The 18,531-nt window shown below is 44.7% G+C and overlaps 1 protein-coding gene across 1 annotated transcript in view; it reads left to right on the top strand.

Moving 5' to 3' along the window:
* LOC125467437 (carbohydrate sulfotransferase 3-like) overlaps nt 1-18,531 on the top strand; it is a 92,503-nt gene that overhangs the window by 1,295 nt on the left and 72,677 nt on the right. The window lies entirely within an intron of this gene.

The following is an 18,531-nucleotide window of genomic DNA, read 5'->3' as shown; positions in this document are numbered from 1 at the left end:
AGATTGTTTGTTTATTAAATTCAAACCTCTCAACTGCCTTGGCAGGATTTGAACCCTCCGACACGTCAGCATTAAATGGGTTTTCTGGGTGACTAGTCCAGGGCCATTAACCGTGTCCCATGGCAGTGGCTTTTACTTAAAGTGTCTCTTTACAATTGAAAAGTTGTGTCACTGTAAACATTTGATTGACAGGCACAAATCAAACTTTTTTTAAATAAAATTGATCCCTGGGGTTTTATTGGTGTTTTGGGAAAATATTCCCCGAGTTTCCCTGTTTACAATATTCCCCGAGTTTCCCTGTTTACAACATACCCTGAGTTTCCCTGTAGACAGTATTCCCCAAGTTTCCCTGTTTATAATGCGCCCTGAGTTTCCCTGTTTACAATATTCCCAGAGTTTCCCTGGTTACAATATTCTCCAAGTTTCCCTGTTTACAACATATCCTTAGTTTCTCTGTTTACAATATTCCCCGGGGTTTCCCTGTTTACAATGTACCTTGAGTTCCTCTGTTTACAATGTACCCCGAGTTCCTCTGTTTACTATGTACCCCAAGTTTCCCTGTTTACAATATTCCCAAAGTTTCCCTGTTTACAATGTACCCCAAGTTCCTCTGTTTACAATATCCCCCGAGTTTCCCAGTTTACAATGTACCCCAAGTTTCCCTGTTTACAATATTCCCTGGGTTTCCCTGTTTACAATGTACCCCGAGTTCCTCTGTTTACAATGTACCCCGAGTTCCTCTGTTTACAATGTACCCCAAGTTCCTCTGTTTACTATGTACCCCAAGTTTCCCTGTTTACAATATTCCCAGAGTTTCCCTGTTTACAACGTACCCCAAGTTCCTCTGTTTACAATATTCCCCGAGTTTCCCAGTTTACAATGAACCCCAAGTTTCCCTGTTTACAATATTCCCCGGGTTTCCCTATTTACAATGTACCCTGAGTTTCCCTGTTTACAATATTCCCTGAGTTTCTCTGTTTACAATATTCCCCGAGTTTCCGTGTTTACGATATTCCCTGAGTTTCCCTGTTTACAACGTACCCTGAGTTTTCTGTTTACAATGTACCCCAAGTTTCCCTGTTTTCAATATTCCCTGAGTTTCTGTGTTTGCGATATTCCCTGAGTTTCCCTGTTTACAATGTACCCTGAGTTTTCTGTTTACAATGTACCCCAAGTTTCCCTGTTTACAATATTCCCCGAGTTTCCGTGTTTACGATATTCCCTGAGTTTCCCTGTTTACAATATTCCCCGAGTTTCTGTGTTTACGATATTCCCTGAGTTTCCCTGTTTACAACGTACCCTGAGTTTCTCTGTTTACAATGTACCCCAAATTTCCCTGTTTACAATAGTCCCCAAGTTTCCCTGTTTACAATCTTTTAGCAATTCAAGTCAAACTCTATTTCAATGGCGTGGCATTCTGGATTTTTAACCAGTGTTCTGGGGCTCAGTATTTGCTGTCTTGTTCCCTTCAGTCGTAATAAAGAGTGCCTACCATCTGTTTCTGCTGGTTCAGAGGTTTGGGCATTTTTCAGTCTCCCTGCGCCAGCAGTGTTTGGCTGCAGTTTTTCAGACTTAAGATGGTTTTGAATATGTACAAAATGAGGTGCTCGGTTGTAAGGTTGTTTTTTTTTGGAATAACTCATTGCTATGAAGTGTGGGCGTCATGATTTGTGTTGTGTACCTGGCTCCCAGTCAAAAGGCGTCAGGTCTGAACACCAGCTCCAGACAGTCCCAAAAAGCTGGAATTGTGGCTCGGAATTCTATTGCAAGGAAAAGGTGCATGATTAGGCCATTCAGCCCCTCAAACTTCCCCTGCCATCTGGGACATGTCATGGCTATCTGCTCCTGGCTTCAACTCCTCTTTTTTCTAACTCCTCAAAGCTCTAAACTCCACACTATTTCAAATAAAAATCCACCTTCCACCCTTAGGGTGGATAATTTCAGACATTCACTACATTGTGAGAGGAAACATTCCGTCACATTTAAGTTTTGAAGGAGTGTCCCCTTATTCTGTAACTGTGTCCCCTAGTTTGAGATGAGTGGAAACATTTTCTGAAAAAGGGTCCCGACCCAAAATGTCAACTTTCCTTCCCCTCTGATGCTGCCTGGCCTGCTGTGCTCCTCCAGCTCCACACTATGTTGTCTCTGACTCCAGCATCAGCAGCTCTTACTATCTCAACATCTGTCAAGCCCCGCTTAATCTTCCATTTTTCAATAAGATAACCCCTCCCCCCATTCTTCATAAAAAATAAAGGCTGAACTCGTTTAGCTGTTCTTGATAAATCAACCACTTCATCCCAGGAGTCAGCTTAGCGAATCTCTTTTGAACTGTTTCCAATGTCAGTATAGTCTTTCTTAAATACAGCGTCCAAAACTGTGCAAAGTATTCCAGGTGCAGCCTCACCAATACCCTGTTTTAAACAAGACTTTCTTGTTTTTAAACTCAATCCTGTAGCAACGAAGGAAGGTGATGTGAGAGGGGCTCCGCAACCCCTCCACTGTATGGGACCATGATAGCCATGCATGATGTACGACTGACCCTCTTTCAACCCCTCTTTCAACTGGCTTAATGTTGGTGATGCACACTGCACAAGCACTTTCTGGCAATCAACCTGCAAATCAACATCAAACAACACTTTTCACTGTATTTTTTAACGAGATATATGTGACAATGAATAAGTTAAATCAAAATCAAACCAAATCTTTCTGCAGTGTTACCCATGGCTCAGTTGGCATTGCTACCAACTTGAATCAGAAGGCTATGGATCAAGCCCCACTATTCAGATGTGGGCAGATCTGTCAGAGTTTCTCGGACAGTGCCACCTTTCAGATGAGATGTTAAATCTGAAACCCCAGTTGCGCACTGGATAGACTTAAATTAATCCCTCACTCAGTGGCTAGCACTGCTGCTTTCCAGTGCCTGAACCTGGGTTTGATTCCAGCCTCAGGTGACTGTCTGTGTGGAGTTTGTACATTCTCCCCGTGTCTGCATGGGTTTGCTCCGGTTTCCTACCACGGTCCAAAGATGTGCAGGTAATGGAGGATAAGCCATGGGGAATTGCCCACGATTTACAGGCTAGGTGCTTTAGCTGTGGGAATTGCAGTTACAGGGATAGGCTCCGGCTGGGTGGGATGCTCTTTGGAGGGTCAGCGTGGACTTGATGGGCTGAGTGGCCTGCTTCCAGACCATAGTGATTCAATGATTCTATGTTGAAGTGTCACTGAGAAGTTCACTTCTGGTATATCAGGGTCAATATTTATCATTCAACCAATATCTCATACACACATCTCCTAAATGCAGTCCCATAACTGTTTGTGGCATTGTAATCTGCACAACCTCCTGATACATCCCTGCCTTCCAATAGCGATGCCTCAAAACTGGTTAATCGGCTATAGAAAGTGCTTTGGGACATTAGGGAAGACCACATAGAATCAAGTTTGCCTCGTTGTTGTTCCAATCTGTTGTCGAAGAGAAAGAGTGCGAAGGTCCACAAATAGCAGCAACACTGACTCAACAGACGTTTGGTCTGCAAAGCTTTCCACGAACGAACAAAGAACGTGACAGCCTGAGAGCCAATATCTGCTGCTCAGTCTGACGGCCGGGGATTGTCGCTGGCATTCTCAAAGAGAGCTGTCATTGGTGAAGTAAATGTTTGGAAAAGCTACTAATATCCCAGAGCTGTGATAAGTGGCAGCGTTGAGTTTTGAATTGTGCATGAATGTCCGTCTGTCTGAATTGAGATGTGTATAAATGTTTAATGAGCTGTAAATCAGGACTCCTGTGTCCTGTGTCTCTGCCTGAAGGCAGGTCCTAGCCATTTTGATTGCTGAAGCTCCTTATGCTGAGCTCTTTTCTTGGTGGTTTCAATCCGAGCTGATTGCCTCTCAATCTCAGAGGAAGCAGGTCCCTGATTTAGGAGTTAACCCCACATTGTTCATGTTATTTTGACTGTTCTCCAACTATCTGATTGAATCAATCCATTTAAAATCTCAAAAGCTGTCATGCTAAGTAGACAGGCTGTCCTGTGCCCTATCTTCTCCAGTCTGTGTTTTTTGCCCTTGACATGGAACTGAGAGATAGGGGGGAGTTCACTTTTCAAATGTTGGTCTTGCTTTTCCATGTACTGTGCTCCGTGTTTGCTGGCTACAATTCTTACTGTTTGTTTTCTCAGTGAAGAGATTGACGTAGTTGTATCCCAGCGAGGTCAGTGCAAGAGAAGGGAGTCTTGCACTGCACCTCTCACCCTCGCCTGAGACCAAATTCCTGCCCAGTTGCTGCCAACCGGCTAAATTAAGACTGGAAAGAGAAGTTACGTTGGTACACTTGGTGTTCCAAATGAAATACATTTGAAGTGACGTCACTGTAGGAACCGGGGCAGCTATTTTGGCACAAAGCAGTGTTTTATAAATGATAGTGGAAAATGATTTATTTTTAAAGAAATGTTTTCAAATGATGTTGCTTGAGGGAGATGTATTGCCCGGGGGCTGGGAAAGCGCTTTATTGATTGCTGCCATCCATTTGAGAAGGCACCTTGCTTTAACATCTCCTGAGCATCGCAGGGCTGTTATGCAGCGCTGCCATGGTACTACATTGAGGGGTCAAGCCAGAATTTGTGCCGAGGTCTCTTGAGCCTTCAACCATCTGAGTCCACAATGGGAATGAAGCCGGTAAACTATGTGAGGACATAAGTGTGGTGCTGTTCTCGGCATGCTGGCCCATTGTGCCAACTCTGTATTCAGGAAAATAGGAGCCTTCTGTCAGCATTCTCCAGAACAAAGAGACCTTAGGGAGCAGGTTCATAGTTCCTTGAAAGTGGTGGATGGGATAGGTAGGTGTTTGGTACGCTTGCCTTTATTGGTCAGTGCATTGAATATAGGAGTTGGGAGTCATGTTGTGGCAGTACAGGACATTGGTTCGGTCACTTTTGGAATACTGCCTGCAGTTCCAGTCTCCCTGCGAAATGAAAGATGTTGTGAAATTTGAAAAGGTTCAGAAAAGATTTACAAGGTAGTTGCCGGGGTTGGAGGGTTTGAGCTTTCGGGAGATGCTGAATAGGCTGGAGCTATTTTCCCCAGAGCATCGGAGGCCGAGGGGTGATCTTATGGAGGTTTATAAAATCACGAGGGGTATAGAGAGGGTAAATAGACAAGGTCCTTTCCTCAGTGATAATGGGAACTGCAGATGCTGGAGAATCCAAGATAACAAAGTGTGGAGCTGGATGAACACAGCAGGCCCAGCAGCATCATCATCTGATGAAGGGTCTAGGCCCAAAACGTCAGCTTTTGTGCTCCTGAGATGCTGTTTGGCCTGCTGTGTTCATCCAGCTTCACACTTTGTTATCTAAGGTCCTTTCCTTGGTGTGGGAGGCGCCAGAACTAAAGGGTGTAGGTTTGAAGTGAGAGGGGAAAGATTTGAAAGGGACCTAAGGGGCAACTTTTTCATGCAGAGAGTGTGCATGTATGGAATGAGATGCCAGAAGCAGTGATAGAGATTGGTACAACATTTAAAAGGCATCTGAATGAATACATGAATAGGAGGTATTTAGAGGGATATTGGCCAAATGCTGGCTAATGGGATTGGATTTATTTAGGATACCTGGTTGGCTTGGATGAGTTGGACTGATGGATCTGTTTCCATCCTGTATATCACTATGACTCTATGACTTAAGGAAGAGCAGGGGGGAAAGATGGCTAAATGTTAATGGTGTTGAGATTGGCTTTCAACCACAGCTGAACACATATGGTCAGTTTGCACTTTCACATGAGGTGGACCAATTATAGATTGGGAAAACATTGATTACAATATAAATTTCTGGTGTTGGTAGAATAGTAAAAATCTCAGTAGGGCAGCACAGTGGCTCAGTTAGGGTGGCACAGTGGCTTAGTTAGGGTGGCACGGTGGCTCAGTTAGGACGACACGGTGGCTCAGAGGGTGGCACGGTGGCTGAGACGGTGGTACGGTGGCTCAGAGGGTGGCACGGTGGCTCAGAGGGTGACACGGTGGCTCAGTTAGGGCAGCACGGTGGCTCAGTAGGGTGGCACAGTAGCTCAGTGGTTAGCACTGCAGCCTCACAGCACCATGGACCCGGGTTCGATTCCAGCCTCGGGCGACCGTCTGTGTGGAGTTTGCACATTCTCCCCATGTCTGCGTGGGTTTCCTCCGGGTGCTCCAGTTTCCTCCCACAGTCCAAGGATGTGCAGGCTAGGTGGATCGGCCATACTAAATTGCCCATAGTGTTCAGGGGTATGAGGGTTATAGGGGGGATGGGTCTGGGTGGGATATATCAAGGGACAGTGTGGACTTGTTGGGCCTGTTTCCACACTGTAGGTAATCTAAACTAAAAAAAAGATAGAAATGCATGCATTTGTATTGCAATTTTCAGAAGTTTAAAAGTGCTTTATAGCTAATGACGCTGCCTTGTGATGGAATCACAGTCCTCATGTAAGTCAAGTAGCAGCCAGTTTGTGTATGGTAAGTTCATACAGACAGAAATGTGATAGCGACCTGTTCATCTGTTTTTAATGTTAATTGATGGGCAAGTATTGCTGAAGACATTGTGTTAACTCATGAGTAAAAGAAGAGAAATGTGTCAGCACTAATGACAGCAAGCCATTCTAGGATACAATGAACAAAAATATTGGATAATGTCTGTGTGACGTCTCCCCAGCACCATGTGTTTGGATGTAATAGCCATCAGTCACTGCCGGTTGGCCATAAATTTTCTGATTTGATGTGATTTGGTTTATTATTGACACATGCACCTAAGTACAGTGAAAGGTTCCTTCTGATGTGGTTTCTTTCCCATGCCTATTAACTGGTGCAGTTCAGGTATGTTGTGAGGACGTAGGACTTAGAAGCAGGGAGGAATATGTCATTCAGCCCTTCTAATCTGCTCCACCATTCATCATAACCAAACCGATCTGGATGTGGCCACTGCTTATAATTCCTGTTTTGGCTATCTGTCAAGTTTAGCCTCGACTAAATTCAATGACCCAATGTCCAGGATTGTTTGGGGAAGGGAATTATGACCCTCTGAGTGAAAAAAAATTCTCATTCCTTTCTTAAAAACAAGACCTCATCTTAAAACTGTGTTAGTGAGTTCTTGCCTCATTGTTACCTGTGAATGCAGAGGTAACATGACCTTGATCAGTCTATACAGTGATGTCAGATGGATAGAAATTAAAGATCCATCTCTTGTCTCAAACAATGATGACATCATTGAACAAGATATTTGCAAAACATGGAATCCGAGGCCTTGCAATCTCAGAGACTGAAGCAATGAGAGTTTAATAGAGTTCACAATATCATATGGAATTGTTCACATCACTAACTCTCCATGATCCCTTCAAAAGCCAGCAGTGAAGCTGAAAGAGGAATGTGTGCAGTGGGAGCAATGCTGAACAAGAATAATAATGTCCAACTTGCCATTCTGAGCTGTTGTTCAGCTCCAGAATGGATGAGCTCCATGAGAACTCCTCATGGGAAGAAGATTGAGACCCAGCTTGCTCAGCTCCCACACACATTCATGGGTGTGTACGTGGATGGCTTGGACAAAGTGAGGGGTGAAAGAGAATGATTGTCATTCCAGTTGGATGGGAATCTGCGGCAGACATCACCCAGTTTGACCTCCGGCCACAACAGCCAGTTTGGATTTGAGACCGAGCTCATTATGGACAGGTGATATATCAGATGTTACATCCTTGTTGGGGGCATGCCCCATTTGGATTGAAAATGCCAGAGTTATACCGAACTGATGTGAACTATTTGTTGCATAGGAGCAACATTCTACACAGGTAAAACAGACATCAATGAAGCCAAACAGACCACAATTACTGCATCTACTGAGAAATACAGATGATGGATTGATTGTGAAACTGGAGTCATCTGCCCAACCTCCTTCTGTCTGGCAGAGTCCGAAAGACCACCACAGAGAGCTCAAATTCCTAATCTTGGGAGTTGGGAGGCAGGTTAAAGATTTGCATGAATCCCTCCAGTCCTGTACAAGGTTGCAATGATTGCCGGACTGCATTCCAATAGGAGCGTGCAGACTGACTATACCCTCTTGATCATTGCGTTCAGCTTGGTCCACATTCAGAAAGATCTCCTGGGGGCTGAACATATTCGACCTGCTGGGAAATATTCAGTTTCAAGGATTGTAATTCACTGTCAGTGTGGATACAGAACTTCACTTGCCTCCAGCAAATGGCCCAGAGCCTCTTTCATCTTCTTTTAGTGTCTTGATATAAATCTGCTTCTTCTGGCACTAATTTCCTGGTTGGATTTCCAGGCAGTGTGTCGTGCGGTGCTTAATGGATCATTCACAGTGAAGGCACGAGTTGAGCATCCGCTTCAGAGCCTCACTGAATGATACTGCGTGATTCATTTTTGGATGTGGAGAAGTTCCACGCATGGATACTAGAATGTGGGCAATATTTTCCAATCAATAACAGAAACAATGATCAGTGGAGTGACTTTACTGTAGCAAAATGTCCCAAGACACTTCACAGGAGTGTGACAATTTCCCACTGGGTCTCACAAGGAAATGTTAGGAGCTTTGTCAAAGAGAGAGGTTTTGTTAAGGATGACAGAGGGTCAGAGGGTTTGCAGAGGGAATTCTAGAGCCTAGAGCTCAGGTAAGCGGAGACACAGCCACCCCACAAGATGAACCCCTGGTCATATCAATGAGCTGACTGTACTTAGCTAGTAACACCAACCTCCAAGGAGACCAGCAGGGTCTGGTCCAGTGGGACACAAACCCGGCTTTGCCCAGTTTCAGTGCCCTTTGGTCTTTAGAATTGGAATGAGTTGTTGCTGCCCTCATTACTCCCTCAATGGATAATGCTAAACCCATATCTGCAACTGAAGAAATAAGATACAGGGTGAGCAATGTTTGAGATTGGGTTTATACACTACCTCTCACCCTCAAGGTCTCCGTGTTTAAACCTTTGCACCCACGGAGAGAGAATGCTGCAACTGTACAGCTGAAGCAGATGAGCAGGTTTTAAACAGATTTTGAGCGCAAGACTGAAAGGCGACAGAGAAGTACTTTAGATCAGAGATAGCAGGGACTGCAGATGCTGGAGAATGTGAGATAACAAGGTGTAGAGCTGGATGACCACAGCATCAGAGGAGCAGGAAAGCTTATGTTTCGGGTCTGGATCCTTCTGAAAAAGGGTCAGCTTTCCTGCCTCTTTGATGCTGCTTGGCCTGCTGTGTTCATCCAGCTCTACACCTTGCTATCTCTTATACTTTAGATCAGCAGGTCAGGAGAATTAATTATAAAGTCTTATTTTTTAAAAAGAAAGTTTGCGGGATGTGAGCATTATCCATTTCTAATTGTCCCTGGGGAAGGTAATGGTGAGCAATGCCCATGAACCTCTGCAGTCTGTGAAATGTAGGAACGTTGGGATATAGCAACAGGAGTAGGCCACTCGGCCCATCAATCATGTTCTGGCATTTAGTGAGATCACGGCTGACCTTTGGCCCATATCTCTTAATGCCTTCGCATCCCAAAACAATTACCTCAGATTTAAGATTAACAACAGATACAGCAGTTTAAATTTCACCATCTGTCATGGTGGGATTCAAACCCATGTCCCTACAACATTAGCCAGGAGTCTGCTGTTAGTATCCCAGTGACATTATCAGAATGCTACCACCTTTCCTTGCTCGCACCTTCAATGCTTTTGGGGAGACAGTTGTATGATTTTGACTCAGCACAGTGAAGGAACATTGATGTAGTTCCGGGACAGTATGGTCATGGTTAGAGTTAGGGTTAGATTCAGCAAATAACACTCTCTTGTTTTATCATACTGAGCTGAGGGAGACTGCATTTGCACAATGTTCCCATGTGTTTACTGCCTTTATCCTTCTAAATGCTATTACCACAATACAACAAACCTGCCAGTAGTTTATAGGTCATTACAGATTTTAAATCTCAGGTTGACCACAGGCAGTTGAGTGTACTGGATATATGCTGCCTCCTTTCACCTGTAGTCTTGGCTGATGTGCAGCTGCCCTCTCTAATGTTCCGAAACTCCACTCTGACAAATGGTTTCTAGCCCCTTTTACACAGTTGCCAGTGCTTGGGTCTTTTTGGTGTGACATGATTTGCGCTTGATGTTATGAATTTAGTCCCGACCCTTATATTCTTGACCTTTATGCGTTCAGGTTAGTCATAGAGCCATACACTTATACAGCATGGAAAAGACATTTAGATCCAACTTGTCCATGCTATCCTGACACACTAAATTAAATTAATCCTGTTTGCTGACATTTGCTCCATATTCCTCTAAACCCTTCCTATTCAAATACCCATTCTGAGGCTTTTAATTATTGTAATAGTGTCACTTCCTCTGGCAACTCGTTCCATAAAAACACCACCCTCTGTGTGAAAAAGTGGCCCCTTAGGTCCTTTTAAATCTTTCCCCTCTCACCTTAAACCTATGTCCTCTAGTATTGGCTCCCCCACCCCAGATAAGTTCATCTTATCCATCTTAGCCACTCAAGATTATCTTTCACCCTATGACGCTCCAGGGAAAATAGCCCCAACCTATTCAGCTTCTCCCAATGGCTCAAACCCTGCAACATTCTTGTAAATCTTTTCTGCATCCTTTCAAGTTTCACTTTTGGCATCACCAGTAAAGATCAGATGGATTCTCGATAAACCAACAGTGCTTTACCAGACCAGTCGGGGATGAGCAGTAAATGCTGTACTAGTCAGCAACATCCACACGCCATGGACAAATTGGGGGAAAGGAGATGACCGTCAGGAATTGGCAATGTTTGTGATCTACCTTAGAAATTGGAGTTGAAACCAGTTCATTGCCTTGAGTTCATTGAACAGATATGAAGAGCTTAAAGCCCAAAAAAAAACGAAACATTGTCACCTTTTCGTGGTCTCCATATTCATAAAACACAATGTTAGTGCGATTCTCAGCATTTACAAAATACAACATTAATATCATTACACGCTAACTTGAATTATGTTAACATTCAAAGGATTATATTCAATGGCGGGGTGATATGTGAGGACAAGGGGGATTCTGTCTTTGCTTTTGTTGGGGGGAGAGGGTGTGAAGGCAGAGGTGCGGGAAACACAAGGGATGTGGTTGTGCCATCTTCAGTTGATGGATACGATGTATAGGAATGATTTAGAGGTGAATCAAGATCTATGTGTCCTTGGACTCCAGCCTCTAAAAGTAATCATGTAGCAAGAGGTGAAGAAGACTAATGGTATGTTGGCCTTCATAGTGATAGGATTCGAGAACAGGAGTAGGGATAACTTGCTGTAATTTATCAGGGCCTCAGTGGGACCACACCGAGAGTAGTGTTGCAGTTTTTATCTCCTTATCTGAGGCAGGATGTTCTGGCTGCAGTGGGGGTGCAACATTTTTTTACCAGACTGATTCCTGGGATGGCAAGACTGACAAGAAAAGAAAGACTGGAATGTTTATGAATATTTTCAGTGGAACTCAGATGCGTGAGGGGGATCTAAAGAAACCCAGAGAATTCTAACAGGACTAGATATGGTAAATGCATAAAGGGTGCTCCTGAGATCTGGAACCAGGGCTACAATCTAAAAGGTCATCTTTAGGTCCTTTTTAGGACTGAGATGAGAACTGTCATCACCCAGAGAGTGGTGAGTCTGTGGAATTGTCTGCTGCAGAAAGCAGTTGAGGCCAAAACATTGAATATCTAAAGAAGGAGTTGATATAATTCTAAGGACTAGGGAGAACAAGGGGTACAGGGGAGAAAGCAGGTACAGGGACTGAGTTGGACGATCAGCCATGATCAGTTTGAATAGTGGAACAGGACCAATGATCTGCCACATTTTCGCCTGCAAGCTCATGCCGACGCACTGAGCAAAGACTCTGGAGAAACAAAAAGGGCTGAACAAGTCACCACAAACTCTCCCTGCTCCTACGGCAGGGCCCTGGCACAGTAAGTGACAACATTTCAAATATAGTCACTTCAAACGGGAATATCCTGAAAGGAAAGAAGAACTGACGCAGGAGCTAACACTGTCGGTACTGTCTCAGAGTCAAAACCTGTAGGTGGGGGGTAGGGGAGTTGCCAAATTTGCGCAGAACACAAAAACAGCAGGTGGAACGGCAAGTTGTGAGAGGGATACAGACTGTGTACAGAGAGCTACGGAGAGGTTAAGTGAGTGGGCAAGAAGTTGGCAAATGGAGTATAGTGTGAGAAAGTGTGAGTTGCTCATTTTGGAAGGAAGAAGAAAGGAAAATCTAACTGCAGAGAAACTATAGAAAGCTGCAACACAAAAGGACTTTAGGGAGGTGGAAATTGTGCATGAAACAGAGAAAGCTAGTACACAGGTGCAGCAGGTAAACAAGAGGGCTAATGCAATGCTGTCCCTTATTTCAACGGGATTAGAGTATGAGTGTAGGGAAGCCTGACTGCAACTGTACATGGTGCTAGTGAGACCACAGCTGGAGTATTGTGAGTGGTTTCCATCCCTTATTTAAGGAAAGATGTAGTTTGATTGGAAACAGCTCAGGGGACGTTCACTGGGATGATCCCTGGTATGGAGGGATTGTCTTATGAGCGAATGTTAAACAGTTTGTGATTCTACTCACTGGAGTTCACAAAAACGAGAGGTGACCTTATTGAAACATACAGGATTCTTAAGCAGCTTAATAAGTTAAATACTGAGAGGATGCCTCCACTCATGGGAAATTCTAGGACCGGAGGGCATAGTCTCAGAATTAAGGGACACTACTTTAAGAATGAAGTGAAGAAGTATTTCTTCTCTCAAAGGTAACAAGATGTCGAGCTGGATAACACAGCAGGCCAAGCAGCATCAGAAGAGCAGGAAGGCCGATGTTTCGGGCCTAGACCCTTCTTCAGATAAAGGGTTTTCTTCTGAAGAAGGGTCTAGGTCCAAAACGTCAGCTTGGCCAGCTGTGTTCATCCAGCTCTACACCTTGTTATCTCAGATTCTCCAGCATCTGCAGTTCCTGCTGCCTCTTCTCTCAGAGAGATGTGAGTCTTTGGAATGCCTTGCCACAGAGAGCTGTGGGGGCAGAGTCCTTGTGTATATTTGAGGCCGAGATTGATAGGTTCTTGATCAGTCGGGGAATCAAAGGTTACAGGGAAAACCCCAGAAGTTGGACATAAAAAGAATCAGGTCAGCCATGATCCTATTGAATGGCAGAGCACGTTTGAAGGGCTGAATGGCCTACTCCTGTTCATGTTTCTTACGGTGTTATGGTTCGAGAATCAGTAGCTTTGGTGAGGGTAAATGGCTTGGCCGCTTGATCTATGGCGTCCAGTTGAACAGCACCTATTTTCTTCTTTGCAGACACGTGGGAAATGGGTGAGGAGTTTTCTTCGCCCCAATTTGTGGTAAAATAGAGCTGAAATTTGAGATCCCTTTGTGCTGCCAATGCTTACATACCAGGTTATGTTTGCTAAGACACATCTGACTGACTTGTACCAAGACAATATCCTGCTCAGCTTAATCAATTTTAACAATTCCTGAGAAACATCTGTCCAAATTCTCTGCCCTCTAGTTTAATAAACAAAGAAGCATTGGTATTTCAAAGCCCCATACTTGGGATTCAATTAACCTTCACTGGAAAAGAGTTGGCTGTAAAATTAAGCTCAACAGCATTAGCCTTTTCCCAGCAGATGTGCCTAAGATTATAGCTTGTGAATTCAGATCACTTACTGCAGCCTCAGCAGAGAGGAACTTTCAAAAGTATGCTCAGATTTAGGCTAACATTTACAATGATTAGACTATGGGCAAAATTTGAAAGTAAGTTTCTTCTAATAGTTCAAAAGTACAGTAAAATGTCACTTGAAAAAGGTGTAAGTTCTTAATTGTCTGTAAGTTATGCAAACTGCTAAACTTTGAAACTTAGAAAGATTTATTTGCAATGTTTTTCGTGACGTGGCACAGTAAGAGGACAGCAGGCTGAGAAGTATTGTCTTTTCTACATTCTTGTTTATTGAATAATCCCATTGGTAAGGTGCAGGAGGCACTCACACAGGAGTCAGTGTTCAGGATCTGCCTGACCCAGTAGGAAATGAGGTCGGGCAGTTTTCAGTCAGCCCTTCATGAACAAATAGGCCAAAATGGTCTCTAAATCCTGCCGCTTGTTTCCGTGCTGTAAAACTCTATATTTGATGAGGTTCCTAGGCTACGTTAGCAGGTTAAAGAATGGGAAATTTTGCACAGCACGACTCCAGAAAAAACAAGAAACTAAATGGGTGCTAATCCACTTGGCTCAATGGAAGTTAACTTTAACATTCATTGCTTGGGAACATTACAAAAACAAAATCAGTCCCTGAATGAGCATAAAATGTAAAGATATCGAGAGTGGCTGCGTGTGTTGAGTTCTGAGTCAGGATTTGCTCCTTCAAGGTATTCTCATGATGCCAATGCAGTTGATTTGGAGGAACAGATGCATTGCAGTACTGAGGGAGTGCTGCACTGTCACAGGAGCATTCCATCCAGACCATGGAGTCATAAAGATGTACAGTATGGAAAAAGCCCCTTTGGTCCAGCTCATTCATGCTGGCCAAATAGCCTAAATTAATCTAGTGCCATTTGCCAGCATTTGGCTCGTCTCCCTCTAAACCCTTCCTATTCATGTCCCCATCCTGATGCCTTTTAAATGTACTGGCCCCCACCACTTCCTTTGGCAGCTCATCCATACATGAGCAGCATCGATGATATCGTTGATGTATCGGAGAAGGAGTTGTGGGTGGGGGCTGGAATAGGACTGGAACAAGGAACGTTCCATGTACCCCATGAAGAGACAGGCATAACTCGGGCCCATGTGGGTACCCATGGCAACGCCTCTTACCTGAAGAAAATTAGCGGAATTAGAGGAGAAGTTGTTGAGGGTGAGGATGAGCCAAGTGGAGGAGGTCGATGATTGTTCAGATCTTTGCTCCAGGAAGAAGTGGAGAGCCCTAAGACCCTCCTGGTGAGGAATGGATGTGTAAAGGGATTGCACGCCCATGATAAAGAAGAGGTGGCTGGAATGTGCAAACTGGAAGTTTTGAAACTGGCGTAACGTGTCAAAGGGATCACGGATTGGACCAGAGGAGAGAAGACTGAGTCAAGGTAGGAAGAGATGAGGTCTGTGGGGCAGGAGCAGGCTGAAACAATGGTTCTGCCTGGACAGTCCTGTTTGTGGATTTTTAGAAGGAGGTAGAAGCAAGCTGAGCGGGGCTCAGGGTCTATCAGCTCGGAAGCAGTGGTGGTGGGGGTCACCAGATGAAATGAGATCAGTTACTGTAGTAGATACAATGGCCTGAAGTGTCATGGTGGGGTCATGGTCCAGGGAAAGGTAGGAGGAAATATCTGAGAGCTGGCGTGCAGCCTCTGCAAGGTAGAGGTCAGTTCGCCAGGCTACAACAGCACCATCCTCATTGGCAGGTTTAATGACAAAGTCAGGATTGGATGTACGTGCACAGAGTGCAGACAGTTCGGAGGGAGATATGTTGGATTGGGTGAGGGGGCCAGAGAAATTGAGGCGATCAATGTCATGTCAACGGTTCCCAGTGAACAGATTGAGGGCAGGTAGAAAGTCAGAGGCAGGGGTCTGGGTTGAGGGAGAGTATTGGATGTGGGCAAAGGAGTCTGTGGGACGGGGAGAGGACTCTTGTCTGAAGAAATGGACACACAGACGAAGATGATGGAAGAGTATTTGAAATTCTTTAAGGTGGTGACACAGAGGAATAAAGCTAAGGCCTTTGCTGTGTACAGAACATTCAGCCTGGGAGACCGGGAGGCTGGGAGGGATACTACATACTCAACAGGAGGTGGGGTTAGGGAAGGGAACGGAGTCAGAGGGAAGGAGAGGAGAGGAAGTTTCCAGAGGGTCATGGGTATCTCTAAGTTGTTGTATCTTGTGGGCAAAGAAGAAGTTTCTGTTTAGCCCAGAGAATGAACCGGAGGATGAAGTGGAACTGCAGAGTGGTGTAGCCCTGAGCCAGTGTGACAAGAGGCTGTTGGAGCGAAATGTCGAGGGTGTGCATGTGACACCGCATGGCACTGAGTGTGGATCTCAGGATGCAGCGAGAGCAGCTGTCTGTGGAGCGTTGAACATCACGGAGATATCTGTGATTCTGGGAGGATTCAAAACACGAGGGATGAAACTTCAGTTGGAATCCACGTGGGGTGATCCTGAGCTGGAGGCAGTTGCTAAAGAATGTGATATGGCTGTGGAAATGGGTTTTAGCAAATACCTGCTCAAACACCAGGGGTGACTGGGAAATTAATGTCAATAATGAAATGGACAAGAAGAAAGATTGGAACGGAAATCCCATTGGAGAAAGGAGCAGAACATCTTCAAGATGCTCAGCCCTACAAGAGATGTGGCAGTGAGTTAAGTATTGAATAAAAACCAAAAGAACTGTGGATGCTGTAAATCAGGAACAAAAAAACAGAAGTTGCTGGAAAAGCTCAACAGGTCTGGCAGCATCTGTGAAGAAAAACATTTTGGGCCCAGTGATGGTAGCTGGGAAGAGGTCGGTTTATGTGCAGAAGATAGTGATGGGAAGTGGGTAGGGAGTAAACAATGTGAGTCAGATGATGGACAGGTTGTGGGGAGGAGAGAGTTTGAAGCTGGTGAAGTCAATATTCAGGCTGTAAGCTCCCAAAGTGAAATATTAGGTGTTGTTCCTCCAGTTTATGTTTGGCCTCACTCTGACAGTGGACGAGGCCAAGGATGGACATGTCACCAGGAGAGTAAGAGTGGGAATTAAAGTGAATGGCAACCGTAAGGTTAGGTTGGTTGGTGTATGTAGAGTGCAGGTTCTCTGTGAACTGGTCTCCGAGTCTGCGTTTGGTGTCTCCGATATAGTGGCTCCACCCCCCTCCCTCTATTTACTTCTGGGCTCCCCTCCCCGGTCCTGACAAAGGGTTCCAGCCTGAAACATTGACTTTCCTGTTCCATGGGATGCCATCTGACCTGCTGTGCTTTTCCAGCTCCACATTTCTTGACTCTAGCTTGCAGCATCAGTGGTCCTTACTCTGTCTAGATGTTAAACAGAGGCCTCACCTGTACTCTGATATGGATGGTGAGATATAGATACGCTGCTGAACGGAGTGCAGCTGTCCCTTGCTGTTATTACAGCTCGGTTATTTGCTCATTGATCAACCTGTTGTCTGTGGGTGTGTACAAATGCTTGTAGAAGCTGGAGTAGGCGTCAAGGCCCTCAAAACTGCCCCACCATTCAACAAGATCATTGGCTACCCCACCTGTAGGCTCACCTCCACTTCCCTGCCTGCACCTGATGACAATTGACTTCCTTGTTAGTTACAAATTTATCTGCCTCTGCCTTAAAAAATATACAATGATCTAGCCCCCCAACAAATCTCTGGGGGAGAGGCGACCACAGATTCATGATGTTCAAGGAGAAAAGATATTCTCTTCATTTGCATCTTAAATGGAAGACCCCATATTTCAAACTGTGAACCTCTGGTTCCAGTTGTAATGAGCAATTTGACTGCAATGCTTCCTTCCTTATAACAGGGACCACACTGCAAAGCTAATTAGATCTAAAGCACTTTGGGAAGTTGCATGGTCAAGGATGGTGCATTGTGAAGGCAAAACCAAGTTTTGTTTTTAGATATGGACTGAATAATGTGAAAGCTGAAAGAATTGCTGATGCTGTAAATCAGGAACAAAAACAGAAGTTGCTGGAAAAGTTCAGCAGATCTGGCAGCATCGGTGAAAAAAAAATCGGAGTTAACGTTTCAGGTCCGATGACCCTTCCTTTGAACTGTTCTGGACTTAAGGTTCTAATGGTGATCATGAATCCATTGCTGATTGTCGGAAGACTACATTTACTTCACTAATGCCCTTTAGGGAAGGAAACTGCAGCCCTTACCTGGTCTGGCCTGCATGTGACTCCAGACCCACAGCAATGTGGGTGACTTAACTTCCCGCTGGGCATTTAGGGGATTTGCAGTGCTAATCTAGCTAGCGACACCAAGATCCTGTGAATAAAAAATTCAGGAGAGGCAGACTGAGAGAGGGAGAAGGGGATAGGCACAATGAAGCTTATTTGGAGAGGTAGGAGGGACACAGTGGGCTGAATGGCATTCTTCTGTGCCTTACTAATCTTTTGATTCTGTGAGATGAAGGAGAAGAATTGGGGGGGGAGGAGGAGGCGGGAGTGGTTACAATATCATACTTAGACGAAGAAAGATGGGAGTGAAGCATAAATAACCAGCAGGGACTGTTTGGCCCAAATGATCTATTCCCATGCTACGTGTCATCATGTTGAAATAATATGATTTAAAGTGAAATTCAAGTCGGAATGGCAACATTGTCAAAACGCGACTGATATAGACTGCCCCATGGGCGACTCTCTATAATGACTTATTTCTGTCACTGTTTGTGGATTTGGGGGTCATTCTGGGCTTGCTAGTGCAAACACACTCCACAGATACTGCAACATAGTGCTGCTTGTATTCCCCTTGGGTCAACATCTTGCTACATTTGATCAGAGTTGTGCGTCGCCAATTAAAATGTTTCCCTGTCTCC

This window comes from Stegostoma tigrinum, chromosome 37 (assembly GCF_030684315.1).
Source record: "Stegostoma tigrinum isolate sSteTig4 chromosome 37, sSteTig4.hap1, whole genome shotgun sequence".
Lineage (NCBI taxonomy): Eukaryota > Metazoa > Chordata > Chondrichthyes > Orectolobiformes > Stegostomatidae > Stegostoma > Stegostoma tigrinum.
This window is presented reverse-complemented; position numbering and strand designations above follow the sequence as displayed.